The sequence below is a fragment of the Lissotriton helveticus genome, chromosome 3_1, assembly GCF_964261635.1.
Source record: "Lissotriton helveticus chromosome 3_1, aLisHel1.1, whole genome shotgun sequence".
NCBI lineage: Eukaryota > Metazoa > Chordata > Amphibia > Caudata > Salamandridae > Lissotriton > Lissotriton helveticus.
In genome coordinates, this window is record NC_136061.1 from 2,073,793,719 (window position 1) to 2,073,810,674 (window position 16,956).

The window sequence follows — 16,956 nt, forward strand, 5'->3', positions numbered from 1 at the left end:
ATGTACACATCTTCAAAGTAGATCAAAGTTAAAAGCAACCATTTTTACAGCCGTAGCAAAGTGTGCAAATCCTACAAAATTTAATAAATTCTAGGATTATTACAGTTCTATAAACAAAGTGCTAAGTGCCAGGGAGAAATGTATAAAGTTTACGTAGTTCATAATTAATTTTTACTAATGGATAAAATGTTACCAGAAAAAGAAAAAAAAAAAGATTTTCAACCAAATAATTGTTCAATAAATCATAGTACCACATGGTTCAGGGTCAGAGTTGTCCGCAATCTATTTTGTCTGGATCGAATGGACGTAATCAGGAAATTAGCTACCCCATACATAACTAATGGGGATTCCATAAGCTGCAGGAACAATAAGGCTGGTTTAACCTGCATAAACCTTTGGTCTTTCAGTATTGGCTTGATGAACGTTTCCCTCCCACTCTTAAAAAGAGGGCAGAAGAACACAAAATGTAATAGGTCCTGGTCAGAAAAGTCATCACATTTGCAGGGAGCGTTCTCGTGGGGCTTACACCATTTATCATATTCTCCTAGGAGAAAGTGAGCTCGATTGAGGCGAAATCTTGTAAGGACCCACCGATGAAAAGGTTTATTTACTATCGTCAGGTAAGGTTGAATGGATAAAGATGTAATCGTCATGTAGTGGGACCTTACAGTTGGCTTCAAAATTTCTCTAGCCTCCCTTTCTGCCTCCTTTTTCTTTGCGTAGTGGATCTTAACCCAATTAATATCCTCTCTCACCAAGCTCTCTGGTTTAAAATATAGATCGGGACGGCCCAGGTATACTGCAGATTTTTTAATATGTGTTAGCCACCCGATCTCAGCCGCATTGTCCCGCCCCATACAATCCCCAATAATCTTATGGTTTAAAGTTAAAACTGGGTTAAGCCATGTCTTAATCCATGACAATAGCGGGGCCAGAGACAGTGAGTCTTCGATATACCCCATCCCCAATTCCATATGGGCAGAAAAAGCTGGGGTAGATTGAGAGAGGCCCAGTATAGATCGCAAGAATATATTTTCCTCTCTTTGTATTTGAGCCAGATTTTTATAACCCCAGATCGACGCCCCATACCTGGCAATGGCCAAGGTTTTGGCTCTATAGATGGACAATATAGCCTCAGCTGGCTTACCACCCAGTCGTTTTGCGAAACCCAGGATAGCGGCAGCCGATCTCTTGACTGCCGCTGTTTTACTTGTAATTTGTGGTGCCCATGTCCCCCTCTCATCGAACACCACACCTAGGTAGGTAAAAACTTTGACCTTGGTAAGCACTGAGCCATTACAGGAGAGAGTTTTAATACTATTCTTGCATATTTGCCTACTGCCATTACATGGGATTTCTCTATGTTTACTAATAGGTCCAGATCTTGCATAAATGCCCCAAAGGAATTTAATAAGAGTTGTAAACCATTTGGGGTTCTTGACAATAAAACCGTGTCGTCGGCATATAATAGAACCGGCAAGGGAGAGCCACCCATACGTGGTACATCAATAGAGGCTGCTTCCAGGGATTTTCCCAGTGAATTAATATAGAGGGAGAAAAGCATAGGGGCCAAAATGAACCCTTGGCGCACCCCCCTTCCAGACTTAAAGAAAGCAGTGCAGTTTCCCTCTTGAGACATGCGAATAGTTGCCCTCAAATCACTGTGGAGCTGCGCCAGGAAATTCACAAGTTCTCTTTCCAGGCCCATTTCCAGGAGAATTGTCCACAGCTTTGACCTATTTACTAGGTCAAAGGCTGTGGACAGGTCCATGAATGCCAAGTACATCATCCCCTTTGATGCTACTGTGTATTTGCTCAGTGTAAGATGTAGATTTAGGCATTGGTCCTCTGTGCCTCTTCCTGAGCGAAAGCCATACTGAGCCTCACACAGAATATTTTTATTTGTCGCCCAAGATGAGATTCTTTCTAGGATAACCTTGCCTAGGATTTTAAACGAAGAATCTAACAGGGATATGGGCCTGTAGCATCTAGGGTCCCCCCTTTGGCCCTTCTTAAAAATGGGGATTATGGTGGACTTTGACCATGATTTTGGGGCTCTTTACTTATCCAAACTAATCACATTAAAGACATTGGTGAGAACCACTGCCCACATGTCAGGATTAGCTTTAAACATGTCGGCTGGGACGCCATCTGGGCCTGGGGCTTTTTTGCCTGCTGTATCTTCGATTGCTTTCTGTACCTCTTTAATGGTAAAACTGGGTAGATTCTCCTGCGTTTCCAACAGAGTTTGGTCTAATGGGCCCAGATCAAGATTACTACCATAGATTTTTGGGAAATGATCCAGCCAATACTGTTCGGGTATATTTACTTGCAATAACGCATTATCTTTCCCATTAAATAAGGGGGTATTAACAATTTTCCAGAATTTAGCGCTATCCCTCAGCGTGGCCTTATCATATAGCTCATCCCAAGCATGTCTTTTAATTTCGTTTTTTCGTCTTAGGATATTTAAATTATACTTTTTCCTAAGTATGGCCACCTCTTGTTTATCTCTGGGTGTCTTTTTTAATGCTTTATGTAATTCTCTATGAGATTTGGAGCATTCCTTGTCAAACCACCCCTTTTCCTTTTTCTCCTTATTTTTCGATTTACATTTTAAATCATCCGCTACTTGTTGGCAAATTGTTTCAAATGATAGAATTATATTCCCCTCAAACTGTAGTGGGTCCCTGCAGATGTTAATTTCTTTGTCCACCTTTTCCTTTAAGGAATATAAGAAATCCTCTGGGATGACTTTGTTCCATTTAACCCGTCTTCCCTGGTCCTTAACACTTAAATCTGTAAATGATTCCACGTTTGTTCCTTTATTAAAAAACAACATGTTGTTATCTACATCTAAAATTACAGGATTATGATCACTAAATGTTGTGTGTACAGCATTATAAAAGATTACATTTTGTAGCATGCCCGGCGAGATAAATATATAATCAATAATAGTATTGCTGTCCCTAGCACTGTAAGTTGGCACCCTCTCATTAATGTCATAGAACTCTGGTTCATATAAATCGTTCTCTAAGAGAAGTTCTTCCAGGGCAGACCCCTTTACAGAGTGTTCGAAATGTGAATAGGGAAGCATATCAGTATTAATAGTATCTCTAAACTGGCAGTTCTGCTGACATAAATGTATATTAAAATCCCCCATCAAGAAGAAATATACAAAAGTTGTTTGACCCTTCTTATATTTACATAAAAACTCAGTCAAGGAGTTAATGTTGTCATTTAGTACTGTGCTATGTATGCTATTATAAAGGTTAATATAGACACATTTATAGTTGTTAGGCATAGTAATCTCCACAACTAAAAAGTTTATCGATGATGTGTTTAGAACCTTTACAGTGCCCCTCACATTCACAGGTATTAAGAACAACAAACCCCCTTTATTTCGGCCTGAGCTCGATACCTGAGCAGCTAAAAAGTGAGAAGTATATCCATCTAACCAAAAATCACAATCCCTATCCCACTTCTCCTGTAGGGCAACCACATCACATTCTTTTAGCAGACCCAGCCATTTTATATCATCTATTTTTGAGCGTAAACCTGCGATGTTCCAACTCATCATTTTCACAGGGTTGCCCTTTATATTTCCAGTAGCCGGGGTCGGTAGTGACGGGTTAAGGGTTCTACCAGGGGAAATCAGTCAATCATTTTCCTCTAAATTTGAGAAAACAGAAAACCTATTTGTTAGCATCAAACCAGACCTTACTTCACTTCCGCGGCTATCACCGGATTTTGGTAACATGCCTGTTGTTTGCATGGCCCATGAGCTAGAACAGGGGGTATAACTGGGGGGGATATTATAAGCAACCTTTCCCGACCCCAGACTATGTATAGCGGGTCGAGGGTAAAAGAAACCTAGGGGTACTGCTCTAATCCTGTCTTCTTTTACCTCAGTGGCATCCCAGAATAACCGTAGGGCCTTATGGGGTCTGTTAAAATTAACAATCATACAATCTCCCGCGAATTTCTTTTCTGTGTACCCCACCCATTCAACCCTTCTGCCCGTCTGAATACACTCTGATATATTATTTGGGCCCGTACAGTTTGCATCACACCAGGTCTTAATATTGTCCAACTGTACACCATTTGATTCAAATTCACCCGGTTTCAGTACAGGTATGTTCACCAAAACGGCAACAAAGGGCGTAGTGTCCGGGGGAAGATGCACTGGTGGTCCGGGACGCTGTCTCCTAGGCTCTGATGATTTAGGCTCAGCTAATATTGGTGCCATAGGCTTAGCCTGGGGTGGGCGGGTTTTACTTAAAACTTGGGCCCTGGGTATTTTACTATTTACCTTTTTGCATATTTGCACAGCCCTCAGAGCCTAGTGATGGAACAGTTGATGTTAAGGGGCCTTGTTGTGCATTGTTCCCCAGTTCCATAGGAGAGTGGGATTCCAAGTTTTGATCAGTAGGGAGTCGTGGTGAAGTGTTTGTCGGGGTTACTTGAGGTTCTTTTTGTTTTGAAGTTAAAAAGGCATTGATCCTTTCACATTTCCCCAGAATTTCCGCTACACATTCCTTTAGAGTGTCTATTATGTCAGTCGAAATCTGTACAAGTGTCACTTCAAGCTTGTCCACAAGCACTTTCTCTACCGTAGCCTTTATTGAAGATTCAAGGTTACTTAATGAATTACGATGTTTTTTACGTGCATTTGATCTTTGAACTTTTGTGCTTTGAGTTAGCCGTTTGAAACGCTTTGTAACTTGAGGTACAGGACCCTGAGTACAGTTTGACAAGTGGTTTTGCGCGTCTGGTTGACTGATCTCTTGGCCCTCATGTCCCATAGTCATTACTTTCTCTTGTGGCCCAATATCAATCAAAGTATCAATATGTATAGTTGGCTCCAAAGGGATGGGGAGTCTGTTAACTGTGGGTGATAGTTGACTATCCAGAATAATTGGGTTCAAGCCCAATTCACGTTCTTTATCAGCAATTTCTTGATTCAATTACCCACAGCAGTAGTAAGGTATGTCATGATACTTGTCATGCTCCTCCTGGTCTTCATCCAATTGCGTGTTTGTGTATACACAAATATTGTGCAGAATGCAACATGCCATTATGATCTTGCAGACAAGCTCAAGACAGGACAGGAGTCTCCCCCCCTATGTCTAGGCACCGGAACCTGGCTTTAACAACTCCAAATTTCTGTTCAACAATGCCTACATAGCCCCGCTTGTAGCCACAGTCAAGAAGCAGGGACTCAACATTGTCTCCTACTCCGACACCCAGCTGTTCCTCTCCCTCATCAATAAACTCACAGTCTCCAAGAGAAACTTCCATGATGGGATGAAGGCTGTTGCTACCTGGACGAAGGAAAGCTGTCTCAAGCTAAACTCAAAGTCCTCATCCTGGGCTCCACCCCCTCTGCTTGGGATGACTCTTGGTGGCCTGCAAATCTTGGATTTCATCCAGAGACCACACAAAAAAATCATGGCATCATATTGGACTCCTCGCTCACCATGAACTGCTAGATCAACACTGTCTCATCATTTTGCATCCACATGCTACGCCTACTCCGAAGATCTTCAAGTGGATCCCCACTGAGTCAAGAAAGACAGTCACCCACACACTCATCATCAGCAGACACGACTACGGCAACGTACTCTATGCCGGCATCATCGAGAAGCTCCTCAAGAAACTGCAGAGCATCCAGAATGCCTCACCAGACTCATCCTCAACATCCACCGCCGCAGCCACATCACCACACACCTGAGAGACCTTCACTGGCTCCCAGTTAACAAAAGGATCACCTTCAAGCTCCTCACACACGCCTACAAAGCCCTACATGATACAGGACCTGCATACCTCAACCACCGCCTCTCATTCCACGCACCCACCGGAGACCTCCGCTCCTCTCAACTGGCCCTAGCCGCGATCCCATGTATCCGCAAGACCACAGCCGGGGCAAGATCTTTTTCCTGCCTTGCAGCAAAGGCCTGGAACACCCAGCCTCTCTCCTTAAGGCAATCACCATCAATACCACAATTCAGGAAGGACCTCAAGACCTGGCTCCTCGACTGAACCACAGTGCATTGCAACAGATCTGCAGCCATCCACCCTCCTCAACCTCAGCACCTTGAGAACCTTACAGGTGAGTAGTCGCGTTTTACAAGCCCCCTGATTGATTGATTGATTGATTCAGTTAGGGTGGGGCAAGGCTTGTGGAACAGGGGAGGAGTCGTTTGCACACTACAAGTGGCATGACTGCTTGGCCTGGCCATCTTGGGCCAGCCAAACAGTCATGCACACTTTGCATGTTCCCACCAGGTTGCCATACACAGCTTGTTGGGGAACATGCCCAGGCTCCTATACCCCATCTGAGTGCCGAACCATGGCGATCAGACCAATCACGACGCTGCATTGTAGAGTTGTGATTGGCTTAGGGAAGGGAGCCTGGGTGCTTCCTCCTGGTTCCTGGAGCTGAGGAGAGATGGCGGTGTCATAATTGACCAAGACGGCGGCCGGCAAAAGGTAAGTGTTCTTTTTTTTAAAACTAGTCTTTGTTCTGCCTCACCACCCCATTCCCTGCCAGCTGCCACTGGTAAGACCCCTGGCACTTTTTTTTAATTAAGCGCTGTATAAATCACACAACTCCAGTCAGCCATTTCAAGATGGTGGGAAGATGTAAGGAAAATAGAAAGGTAGACCAAACTGTAAACAGGGAGATCCAAGTGAGGCAGCTGACAGAGAAAGACTAGCCAAGATAACCAAATGGACACCGAGTAACTTTGAAAAAACACCTACTAATGCAGAAAGACAGTAATAATACCAACACAGGAATCAAAACTAGAAGGTAATTCATCTACTTATACAGGTACTACCTTAACCATTGCCCCAGTATCTCAGCGTAGTGTGTCCAGTGTAAATTTTAATATGGGGATACATTTGTTTAAATTGTTGCTGACTGCCCATTCTCCTCCCATGTTCTTTCTTCCATTTTTATCTCCAGTTGATGATTTTGACCACAACTAAGCACTTCACATTGTATATAATCTGGGTCCTGACTTGACCTCAATCCAGCCTGAGTTCTACAAGTAACGCAAAATGATGCTCCTCCCCTCCCACTGCAGAATCTAGAGGCAGTGGTTGAAGTAAGCAGGATCTAAGAGGCCTGATGTTCCTATACTTTTTTAGTTTAAGAAGCATAGTTCTACAACTTTTTGTGAAAAGACAACGGTCCCGGGACAATTCATTCCAAGAGTTGGAATACTACCGGTGAAATATAAGGCAGGGAGTGTCCCATGTGGTGAAACCGAAGGAAGGGGAGACAGTTAAACAAGCCTTCTTGCCAGGGTTCCTGCTTGCCTGAAAGAAATGTGAATGTGCACAACTGAACAATCGACAAATATAAAGGGCGCTTACAAGCCGGTATTGCCTTTAATTACCAGAATCAATAGAAGCTTCCTGATGACACACATTTATTCTTTTTTGCATGGTATTGCAAGGGAGTTGTATAGCTCGCGTCACTACCCTCAAGAGTGACGTCCCTCCGGCGCACTCAAAGGTGTATGTTCATTGGATTAATTCAAGAAAAACGATTTCCTTCAAGTTTTATCCGTATGTGATTTATTTTCATCAGTACATTATTTCTTCATAATGTTTCGAAAACATATGTTTCATTCCGCCCAATGCATTTTGGGCATTAGCCCTTCTTCAGGGGACTTATTCCTATGAAAGTAATCAGTTGTAACATTCATTAGATTCTGTTAATCAAAACTTTGAAACATTTAAACAACTATATCATCATGTCAGATACACACGCGGTGGATATAAGTGGGGAAGGTGGGTGTTAGAGTCTAAACAATAAGGTGGATGAAAAGATGAATGAAAAGATGGTGATGGTACCGTGAAATACGGTGATGGGGCTGGTCTTATGGTTAGTTGGTGAACGAGACGATTTTGGAGGGTGAGACTTTAAGAAAACGTGATTATGTCTTCGATTAGTATATGGTAAAGGAAGAGCTGCTGATGCAGAATGTGCCCGACATGCGGGATAGTGCTCTAGATATCGTCGCGTGCGTGAGCCGAATTACGGCATTACAAAGTAGCGTGTCATGCTCTATGATCGGCTGACCTGTAATCAAGGCGTCGCTTTTCCGTTACATTTCTTGTATCGGCCCGGTCAACTTTCTAAAAGAAAGAGGTGAAGGTTGTGTCAGTGCCGTACTGACTTTGCGAGTTATACTCTAGTGCACTATGAAAAAGTATCGTAACTGTGCTTACCGGGAGTTCGTGTGGGGTGAGCTGGATCGAAGTGCTTTCTCTTGTTACGGCGTGCGACTATATTCCGAAGATGCCTGTGGTGATGTGTTAGGTGCACTAATAGGGTGAATGAGGTCATGTGATACCTCACGTGGGTAAACCCTCTCCGATAGGTGATTGCTAGGTTGTTCCTGTGTGTCGACAGCGTTAGTTTTTTTTAAACAAGAAAAAATAAACTTTATATAGAGTAGTGTAACCGGGGTAACACTGACGCATGAGCGCGAGGTATGTGAAGGAGTGCGTCCAAATACGAGGGAACGTGTGCTCGAGTAGAGGGTGTGTCAGGGGACAATGTATTTGGTGAAATATGCTGCACATAAATTTTAAGATCAAATATGAGGAGGGAACAATCATCATTGAGAATTAAATGAAAATACTAATAATAATAATGAAAAAAGTTCATCAGTGTATACAGTTCATAGGTAGCAGCTGAATTCCAAACGTTCATTCAGCCCCTTGGGCTGTACCGAGGACAAACGGTGCATCCAATATAATTCAAGTCTGAGTAGGTATTGCGCATTGTCTCTACACGTTACCTCGTATTTGGACGCACTCCTTCACATACCTCGCGCTCATGCGTCAGTGTTACCCCGGTTACACTACTCTATATAAAGTTTATTTTTGCATGGTTAAAAAAAACTAATGCTGTCGACACACAGGAACAACCTAGCAATCACCTATCGGAGAGGGTTTACCCACGTGAGGTATCACATGACCTTATTCACCCTATTAGTGCACCGAACACATCACCACAGGCATCTTCGGAATATAGTCGCACGCCGTAACAAGAGAAAGCACTTCTTGAATGAATCCAATGAACATACACCTGTGAGTGCGCCGGAGGGACGTCACTCTCGAGGGTAGTGACGCGAGTTATACATTTTCAACACCCCTGGCCCAGGGGGTTAACTCCAGCAGCACCACCGACTTTGTAAATATATGACATTTGAACACTCAACAAGTGCGTTTCCCACAATTCAATCTTGACTTTCATTGCAAGGGAGTTATCAGCTGAGCTGTGAAGTGTGTGCTTTCAATGGACAATTTTGTACAGTGTGGGTTTTACTAAAATCCATTTTTTGGAAGCACTCTTTCATCTTTTTTTAAATATATATCTTTATTGATCTTTTGTACAAACAAACCCCATAAACAGCAACATGTGCCATATCCATATGCATACAATGCTGCTTATTCACATTCCAAATATATTCGGCCGCAGCCCAAGAACAACAGCATCAAGCTTCATCCGAGTTCGGCATCCCCCCCCCTTCCTGTATCTTAAATGTGATGCCTTGATCCTGAACAATCTCGCGGATCCCAGCTATGGCCCATGCCCCCCAGGCTTCTGTACTACGAGTCAGCCAACCTAATACCCTTCCACCCCCCTTCCCAAACACAATTCCCCCTCCGCCCCCCCAGTCATGTCTGGTGTGACACCTCGATTTTATGTGACCTTATGTGGGAGCGTCTCTACTCCTTCTTAGCCCCCTCCAAAAGTACTGTGCTACGCTGCCTCTCTAAGCTCCTCGGTATTGTCCGCCTCATGTCTTGAGTGTATACTCCCCCGCTATGTCTCTAACTGCTCCATCTGTTCGCCCGGCTACCAGCTCCACCACCATTGCTCTCCAAGCCTGTATATCGTCTTCTAGTTTCTCATCACCGCCGCAATCGCCCATTCTTGCACATCCCGTACCCATTGTGACAAGCTGGGCGGACGTCGACCCATCCATGATATGACTAGCCCCCACTTTGTGAGTACCAGCCCCAAAAGGACCAGCTTCCAACTGAGGTTCTTGTTTTTAGGTCGAGGCAACAGTCCTAGCACCACCACTCGAATCTCTCCTACTATCCCCCACCCTGTTGCACCCCTCAATGCCTCCAGAACTGTTGCCCAAACCCCCTGGAACTCAGGGCATTACCACGCCGTGTGTATGAACGTATCCTCTGACTCTCCACACCTAGGGCATTGCCCTGACCTTTCCGGGTAAATCCTGGTCAGCAGTTTCGGGGTCAAATACGTTAGATGGACAAAATTAAATTGTATTATTTAAACCGCGTATTAGCACTCGTTTGTTTGACCCCTTCATGGATCTTGACCCAGTCCTTTTCAGTAAGCTGATTGCCCATCAGTGCCTCCCATTTCGCATGGATTGGTAGCAACCGTTCACTCAGTCATCCCTGATCGCCCTATATAAATGTCATATCAACCTGTGGCCTTTAGCCATCATTATCAACGTCTGTAGTATCTGGGGTACAGGGGGTTCATCCGGGAATGTGGGCCAAAGGTCTTTTGACACCTGCACAATTTTTTCATACTAAAGGAACTGACCCGGTCCCAGCTCATACATCTCCCGCGCCTGTGCGTGTGTGATATAGCACATCTTAAACCTTTCTGCACATCTTAGACTGTGTGTAATTCAAGTTTAAAATAATCATTTACATATTCACAGTGCTTTCTGTCACAAACTGGGACATTGAAGCACAAAACATACACAAGCCATTGTTCTCCACTGCACCAACCTGGATTCAGTTCTACGGGACTCTAGTGAAAAAGGTTGCAGAATATGTTGTTTTTTAGCCACGACTTGACCCTGCCCCCATGCTCACTCACCCACCCCTTTTGTGTACAGCGCCACAGCTTACATACGTTTTTAGGTTGAGCATTCAAGACCTCTTTTATATACTTTAGTATATACTTTCATATATATACTTTAGTATATACTTATATGTGTATTTATTTTGTGGGCACTGGAGTTGAGCCCTAGGAATTGTCTGCTTTCCGCTTAGGAACTTTTTTTCTCTTCAACTGCCTCTATTTAACTGTCTTGATATAAAACGACCAGCAGAGGTCAGTAAAATAACAGAATTGCCTTCTGCTGAGGGGCTTTTTTTTCCTAGCAACTGCCTCTATTGAACTTTTTTGATAGAAAACGACCAGCAGAGGTCAGTAAAATACCAGAATCAAATTAGCATTCTCTAGATTCCAGTCCATAGAAATTGTCTTCCAAGAGCACCCCTAGACAATAACATTTTTATAAAATCTCATATTTTGAGTGATATGACCACCAAAGGCCCTGTTTATATATTAAAAACTGAGCTTTGGACTATACCATTTCCATCTGAAAGGCAATATTTCTCTCTACGTGTTCCCATACCTGGCCTGTTACACAGTTTGGTTCTTACTTTCCCTCCATGTTAAAGAACAGTAGATATTTCAGCACCTAGGCTAATGTGCTTCATAGCAAAATACACATAAGATCCCAAAGGCTAGACCGACTGCATTGCAAATGCCTGTTTAATGCACTTCCACCACGGTGAAGAAGGGGTGGGTCCTGGGTCTCCCATATCTTACAGATATTTACCGGCCTAGGGCTGAATGTGGCCTTCCAAATGAGTTGCAAGCACGCAGCGGCCTGCACTGCTCTCTTCTTGCTACTGCAGCTCCAGGAAGGCGCTTTCTACCCAGCCTCACTCCTGTAGTTCGCCTCTGATCATCACCTCGCCTTGCAGTTCTGCGCGACACTCTCGCGGCTCAGAAATGTCACACGCTCCTTTTTGTTTCAGACCTACAGATGCTAGAGAAAGGCAGTCTCGTTCCCTGGTTGTTTACACAATGCCCGGGGGATTGAGGACACTTGCCACGTCGCGGATAGCTCATGAATATTCCAGTTTGAAAAATCAAAACCGGACAGGTGTTTCCATGGACTCGTTGCGTGGGAAAGATCTTGAAAATGCGATTTTCAGGAAAAGACAAGCCGGGTCATGTCCCCCTTCAGGGAAGGAGGGGCAGGTGTTTCCCTGATTAATTTAAATGATGAGAAAAAAATGCCTTCCAGATACACTGGGTCCTTGTTATTAAGCGAGCAGGTCGGGCAGGCCCGCGTTATTTGTGCGGCTTAAAAGGTGTTATGATGAGAGTAATTATGGCCTGCCAGAAGACTGTGGGAAAAAACACTTTAGACTGGGAGTGAGAGTAACATCAGCTAACAAAGAGCCCGTCGCCTGGAGCGTACATAGGCCCAATATTTGAGGATGTTTGCCACAGAATGTAGAAATCCCATCGAAAGTGAAACAGCGTTAATCTTGGCCTTAGAGCACGAGACGACCGGTTTGGTTAATTTTGTTTGTAATACGTAGAGGCTGGTCATACAGATATTTCAATTCACCCCCCTCTCCCCCCACAAAAAAAATATTTAAAAAAATTATATATTTTATATATATATATATATATATATATATATATATATATATATATATATATATTTTTTTTTTTTTTTTTTTATTACGAGGTTGTGTTTTCTTTTGTGTCCCCAACGTTTGAAGTAGGATGCATAGGCTTCCGTGTCTTCACAGTCTCGTTCTGATTTGCGATTTCCTGTTGTGGAATAATTCAGCATACTTAATATTGCAAGAAAGCTGTAAGGTGCAACTTGTTTCAAAGAAGGGTATGACTCGCTTTAGGCAAACATTGGCATTAGACTGTGATTGTTTTGTGATCAGGTGCAGCATGTCTGTGTTCCAACAAGGGCAATAGGACCGCCCTATTCAGATGAATCTAAGCTTTAAAATGTCCAGTTCTGTGCCCAATACACAACCTAATATGCACATTCTTTGAACGCATATATTTAGTATTGTAATTGCTTTGCTCTCATAGTGTAAGAAAATGACTTAAGAAGGCCCCCCTAACTGCATTGTGATAGAAATGTGACTCCACAAAATGTCATCTCTGTTCTGACGGAAGGTCGTTTGCAGACACTATGGCCTTGATGAGGAGAGGCCCAGAGGGATAGGAGCTATTTATTGCACTCATTAAAAACCGTTGCCTTGGGGTTCCGAGTTTGCCCCAAACATGTGGCTCACCGTGGGTTTGATGCTTTCCACACAAAAGTTAGGGGTGTGTGAAATGTTCAAAATTGTATGTTGCATAATATGGCAAAACTTTTCAAATTACAAACTCGCAATTTAGTGCTATCTTTCTTAGCCCGAAATGCATCTTAGAGTCCATTTTGGACAGTGAGGACTTAAGGGCATATTTACAAGCCCCGGTCGCCACGGAAACGTCACTTTTTACGACGTTCCTGTGGTGATAGGGCTTCGCCTCATTTATAAGACAGAGTTAAGCCACTTAACATGGCTTAATGCTGCCTTGTGAATAAGGCCCCCTTTTCAACCTATGCTTAGCATGAAAGGGGAGGGCAATGGGTGTTGCTTTGGTCATTCGACCACAACACCCATTGATTCTGACGCTGCCCCCTATTTACAAGGGCGGTGTAAATAGGAGGCAGCGCCAGAATTAAGACCAGGGAAAACCTGGTCTTACCCTGGCGCAACAAGGAGAAATGTTTCGTTTTTCCTAGTTTTTGCTGTTTTCATTTGTGCAGCGTTGTACAGCACACATGAAAACAGCAAAAGGCCAATGATTGTTTATGTACAGGAAGGTCCCCCTACCTGCACATAAACTATATCTTTTTTTTTAAATGCCGTTTTGCAACTTCAGTGTGTGCTGCATTAAGTAGCACACATAGAAGCACACATAGAAGTTACAAACCAGTATTGAAATATTGTTTATGTGCCGGAAGGGGGGCCTTCCTACACATAAACAATCTTCCCCTGCACACAGACACCCTTGCACTATGGTGCAAAGGTGCCTGCGTTGGTGCTAGGCAGCTAAAGATAGAGGCAGCGCAGAGGGAAACACATATTCTTGTAAATATGGTGCAGCCCTGCGTTTCTGAAGAGGCGGAGTGAGGCGTTAGGACAGGAAGGCTAACGCCTCTCTCCACGACTTCACTTGTAAATATGCCCCTTAGTTTGAAGTATAAAAATATTGCAAAAACACAAGTGCGCTTGTAGTCCAGTCCTTCACATTGTTTCTGAGGGAAATTTGTTACCATAAATGAGGAATAATTATGCAATGAGGTGTAACTGATCCATTTTGGGAACTTCACATAACAAGAGTAGATTTCCTCACATTTCACAAGATTATGCCAGCGTAATGGAAATTTCTCTCAGGTCCACTAAAACATGTACTAGCATTTACTGCACCTTTCCCCCAAATACATGTTTGATGATTTGACCTGCCGAAAATTTTCAGTGGAAAAATCTGAAGTTTTGATCCGACCCAGTAAGTACTGAGAAGCCTTGAATGTTCAGCCACTAACTATTCCAATTTGTGTGTAAATAAGCATTGGTGAAGGGCTCAGTATCAAGCCTGCCAAAGAGGATGTTTGGAATGCACTTCTCTGACTGCTTTTATTTTTACGTGACTGCTGACAATGTAAGCGCCATCAAGGGTCCTCTCCCTCCATAAATGACTAACATGTTGAAGTTCCCCTCCACAGAAAAAAGGACTGAAATCAGTTATGGAACCAAAACATGTTTTGGACAGACACAAGGTAGTAATTTTGGCGCAAGCAGCAGTCAGCTCTGCGAAGGAAATTCCAGGTTTTACGGGTAACACCGAACCCCTCCAAGATTTCCTTGAACATTTCTACAGGTGTAACCTGCAGAAAATGAGCAATGTAAATATGCAGAAAAGCTTCAATAGGTGCTGAAAAAGTTGCAGTGAGTTGCTTATTTTTCTCTGTGATAGTAGGGAGCAGAGGTATTTCCGGTATGTGAAATACCTTAGCCTTGGAGATCATTATTCATTTGGGTGTAATAAAAACACAGGGGCTCATTTGTGAGCCCTTGCGTCACTTTTGCACCACTGGTGCATCACTTTTTGTGACGCACCAGCAGTGTAAAAAATGTGCCTTGTTGCGCCACATTTACAAAGTGACGCATCTAGGTAGATGCATCACTTTGGAAACCCCTGCGCAACATTATACCTGCGCCAGGTATATGTATGCGGGGGGGAGGTGTTCCCACGCAGGAAAGGTCATATAAGTGACGCAGTGAAATTTACCAGATTTCACTGTGCCACTTCTAGGACTCAAATGCGTCAAAATTTTACGCATGCCTCACAGCAGGCGTAAGACTGATGCAAGCCCTTTCACATGGGGCTTGCCCCATGTGAAAGGACACATTGCTGGGGTTGCGTCACTTTTGTGACATACTCCAGCAATGCGTTACTTTTGCGCCATACAGATACGTCAGAAATACGGACAAATCTGTAACTCATTTATTTATTTATTTATTTTTAACATTTCTAAAGCGCTGCTTATACCCGTGGGCGTCTTGGCGCTGTGCGACATTATGCATCATACAGTAAATATGACGCATCAGGTATTGCGCAAGGAGTGCGCACTGAGAAGTGACGCATCGCTGCTTTCATGCATCGATGCGTCATTTCTCATAAATGAGGCCCACAGAATTCTGCAAAACTGTGAATGAATGTCTAAGGAGAGTCAGCATTATTTGAGCATGCATGAGAATACCCATTTATTTTCATGGACTATAATGAGAGAGTGTGAAGATCTTATGCTCCAGCAGCTGTTTCATAAAGCAGTGCATTAAATAACTACAGACAAAAAATGGCACAAGTTATCCTTTTAGGCCGTTTTTTCAACCCAGAAATGTACAGCAGACCTTTGTCTTTTTTAAGAAGAACTTAAGGAGACTGTGTAAAAACGGTCGGGGACATGTTATGACCCTAGTTTGTGTTTCCTTTTTCTTTATTAAGTTAAAAAGGCCTGATTTATTGAAACTATGGGCAGCTAATCTTCTAATAGTCAGTGTTGGCAAGATAAGGATCACATGGCACAGCTACATGAATTACTTCTAGTCATTGGCAAAGGAAATTTGAATTTGCTGGGTATACCATTTTGGCAAAAGCAAATCCAGTGCAGAGGATGTTGAAATAAAGCCTCAATTGGTCTTTGAAAAAGCAAGTGACAGAACTAGACTATGCATATACCTCTGTTCAGTCTCAAGTAGGGTGACCACCTGGCATAGAGACAAATAAAGGACTTTGATGTAAAAAATTCATGGCAATGGGACAAAATTCAGGAAAAAAATTCAGGCCCAAAGTTCAATTTTACAGACACATCCGAGGTGTGACCATACCCAAGTACTTAATCAAGGCATTTATTTACGATTGTCTATATTTCACTTATTTATAATTTTTATGCCATTGCTGTATGAGATTGCCCCTCAGTCTGCTACATTCAGATGATGCATTATGTCCTTGTTCAACAGTAAATTGATACCCTTTATTGTGGTGTAAAGGGCATCTCCCCATCCCAAATGTACCCGATCATTCCTGTAGAGAAAGCAACAGCAACATTTAGAATATGTTTCTAGACATTTCAATACCCATGGCAAACAGTTTGGGAAACATAAAGGTAAGTGATTTTTCACATTTTGCTCATCTTATTCTCTTCTAGACATCAAACCCTAAAAAAATGAATGAGGCAGAGCAGATGGTGTGGGTGACAGTCTTGTGCCTAATGTTAGAATGTGAGGCATCCACAACTTGTCTATAGACTCACAGCACCAAGAAGACCCGACTGCTACATTAGAGTCTACGTCAGAGAGTCTACATCTATTTTAAAACTGGGAACCCAATCACCAAACAGAGAACTAAAGAGCAGGATGAAATCGAGATCAGACAGGAGCGCCATAGCTACTGGTTCAAAGGGTCCTAGCTAAGAACGGTGTGAATAAGGGAAAGAAGAACAAGACAGAACAATTCCTAAAATCAGCAAGGCCCTCCATGATGATTCCTGGCAA

The 16,956-nt window shown here is 43.1% G+C and overlaps 2 long non-coding RNA genes across 2 annotated transcripts in view; one reads left to right on the plus strand and one right to left on the minus strand.

Moving 5' to 3' along the window:
* Positions 1 to 16,956, minus strand: part of LOC144825262 (uncharacterized) — a 394,990-nt gene that overhangs the window by 377,047 nt on the left and 987 nt on the right. The gene's annotated exons all lie outside the window — the stretch shown is intronic.
* The window catches only part of LOC144825263 (uncharacterized), a 275,307-nt gene that overhangs the window by 177,061 nt on the left and 81,290 nt on the right, over positions 1 to 16,956 (plus strand). The window lies entirely within an intron of this gene.